The sequence below is a fragment of the Sarcophilus harrisii genome, chromosome 5, assembly GCF_902635505.1.
Source record: "Sarcophilus harrisii chromosome 5, mSarHar1.11, whole genome shotgun sequence".
Classification (NCBI taxonomy): Eukaryota; Metazoa; Chordata; class Mammalia; order Dasyuromorphia; family Dasyuridae; genus Sarcophilus; species Sarcophilus harrisii.
In genome coordinates this window covers 148,002,831-148,006,051 of record NC_045430.1, presented here as the reverse complement: position 1 = coordinate 148,006,051, position 3,221 = coordinate 148,002,831, and positions in this window count along the sequence as shown.

Below are 3,221 nucleotides of genomic sequence, written 5' to 3'. Positions count from 1 at the left end.
GTGTATCATAGGAATCCACTCCACCCTCAGGGTACAAGAACAGGGAGACTATAGATTTCAAAGTGATTTGTGCAAGATTAAGCAAGGGGAGTTTTCCTGGAACTGTAGTCCTAAACTATGGCAGGGATCAGTTTTCTGAGAAAACCTCATATGAATCCCTCCTCTTTATGCGTCCATTTGATGACTTCTTACACTATTCCTGATACAATTTTTCAACTTCTACATCCACCTTACCATCAGGACTTCCCTTATCCTCCCACTCCTGATTCCCCATTAATTGGATGTTACAGAACATGAATCTCTAGCTCTCATTACATAGCCAGTTCCTGCTTCCAAGGAACTTACGTTCTTTTGGGAGAAAATGAACTCCACTTTTGATTATTCCTTGATGTTCTTGTGAATTTCAGTTTTCTATTTAATTTTCATAACTGTAAAAAACAAATGCCCATCTATTTCTCACAATCCCACTGTTTTCTTTTTAAAAATTTAGTTTCTACATCCTTTTCTAACTCCTCGCCATTGGTTAATTTTTTAAATCCTCCTACATAGAAGTCCATAAACCCCTGCATAGATCCCTTACACAGGATGTATAATTAATCCCTGAATTCTCTGCTAATTCTTCTGATAGGGCTGAACCAAGAGCGAAAACTATTTCCAATTGTAACACATGTTTCTCCTCTTCCTACCAAAACCTTTCTAGAATCATTCTATTTTCCCATGCCATTATACTAGTGGTATCTAACTATTCCGTAATTCTCTTCACTGCTTCTCTGGTATAATTTATTCAATAACATTTATTCATCAGAGTAGGAATGACCCGAATCCAGAACTAGATTTCTAGCCTTGAATTCATCAGTTATTATCCTTGACTTAATTCTTCCTGATTCAGTCTTTTGTTACTTCATCAAATGCCAAGATAAAAGAAATAATCAAATCGATTGCCCACTCAGTTCCCAGGATTTCAATATTATGACAATAATCTCAAACAACTTAATTAGCAATTTAAAAATTTTCATAAATGGTAGCCAAATAGACATATCATAGCCTATTACAAAAATGGAGAGGAATCTCATGTAATTTATAGTCAAGTTTCCTAAAATTGGAAACTTTGTTAAAATTACAAACACACCAATTGAAAAACAATTATTTTAAAAATCAACCCTTTAGTTTGTGAAATTCTAACTGTAGGTTCCATTGAAACTACTAATTGGTTTTGCAAATCAATCTTTCTTGTCCTTCAAAGCCACCTTTTTTTTTTTAACTTTAAGATTCATAATATAGGTAATATCTAAATAACTTTGGACCAAATTTCATAAAACTTGTACATATGTTCAATAGAGCTGACTCAATTTCAATGCATAGCTCTTTTTTTTTTTTTAAATAAATTCCCCAATATACAATTTAGAAAGCAATATGTTTCCTGGAGAGACTTACATGAACTGATGCTGAGTGAAATGAGCAGGACCAGGAGATCATCATATACTTCAACAACAATACTATATGATGACCAGTTCTGATGGACCTGGCCATCCTCAGCAATGAGATGAACCAAATCAGTTCCAAGGGAGCAGTAATGAACTGAACTAGCTACACCCAGTGAAAGAACTCTGGGAGATGATGAAGAACCATTACACTGAATTCCTAATCCCTATATTTATGCCCACCTGCATTTTTTATTTCCTTCACAGGCTAATTGCACAATATTTCAGAGTCCGATTCTTTTGTACAGCAAAATAACGGTTTGGACATGTATACTTATTTTGTATTTAATTTATACTTTAACATATTTATCATGTATACCAATACATCCTGCTATCTAGGGGATGAGGTAGGGGGAAGGAGGGGAAAAATTGGAACAAAAGGTTTGGCAATTGTTAATGCTGTAAAATTACCCATGCATATAACTTGTAAATAAAAAGCTATTAAAAATTAAAAAAAGAAAAAAGAAAACAACATGTTTTACGTAATTAGGAGATACAAACATGTGATACAAACATCTTTAGGGAAATTATCAAGGAACTTTTGTTTTAATAACCATAATCAAATCAAATATGGTTTAAACTTCTAGTAGTTATACTACAATATTAATGCACACAATATTTCTAAAATCTTATTCCCAAATACATCAATTGAAAGTAATTCTATCATATGCCATTTAAACTTAAACATTATACTTTAGGTCACATTTTTTTTGAGAAAACTTTTTTCCCCCCTCAAAAATTCCATTGTACTAGACTGCCTAAAATCTCTGAAATGGCAGTAAACTATTTGAGATCTGAAATAAAGATTGCCCTGGGAGCAAAATGGCAATAATTCCTATCTCCCTACCCCCTTAAATTTTGTACTTTTCCCTATAAAATATTTTATTGGGAAAGGGGAAGGATTTTAAAGTGTAAAATAGATTTCCCTAGATTTCCCCAAACCACTTGGAGATAGACCACACCTTTTACAGAATCCAGAGTCACCTGAGAAGTTGCAACTCTGGGGGCTGAGGAACATAGGTTCCTATCTAGAGAGAAACTGAAGCTAATTTACAGAGCATGGGGTTTTTAGGGGAGCTTTCTGTTCTTTGGAGAGGCTAGACTGGACATAACTCCACACACACAGCAGTTCTGGTCATTCTCAGTCCCCTCTAGGGAGAGAAGCTTGAAAGCATAAGAAAAATTCAGGTTACTTTGCATCGAGATGCACAAAATAAACACTTTAAAATCCCAAAATGGTCATTTCTTTTACTTTATAATTCAGCTCACTAAGAGAAACATAGAAGAAAAAAATACAGACTCACACACACACAAACACAAACTACTTTTAAGTTCCTTAAGTATTGCATAGGTGCTTTCTTCAGATTGAAAGACTCCTTAGCATTTACATATGAATTTAACTTTTGACAAATCCAATCTTCGGATCAATACTTGGACCACATAGTACCTCCTCTACTGAATTTGGCACAAGGCAATTACTGAGAGGTAGGCCCCTTCCCTTAGTCACTCAGAGGGTCGTAATAGGCTGCCCTTTTCCCAGGGCCCACTTTCAGCTTTTACCTGCAGATTATATGTATATATATCTTTGGTGACTATTCCTCTTACTGGAAGCTGGCCTCTCTCTCTTAGTCTGTCAGAGTTTCTTTTGGTTTCTGCTCTGGCGAATCCATCTCTTCAAGTTCCAACTTACTCACAATGAGATCTCCCCATCAAGTCCAAAAGACTATCAGGGCTGTTCCC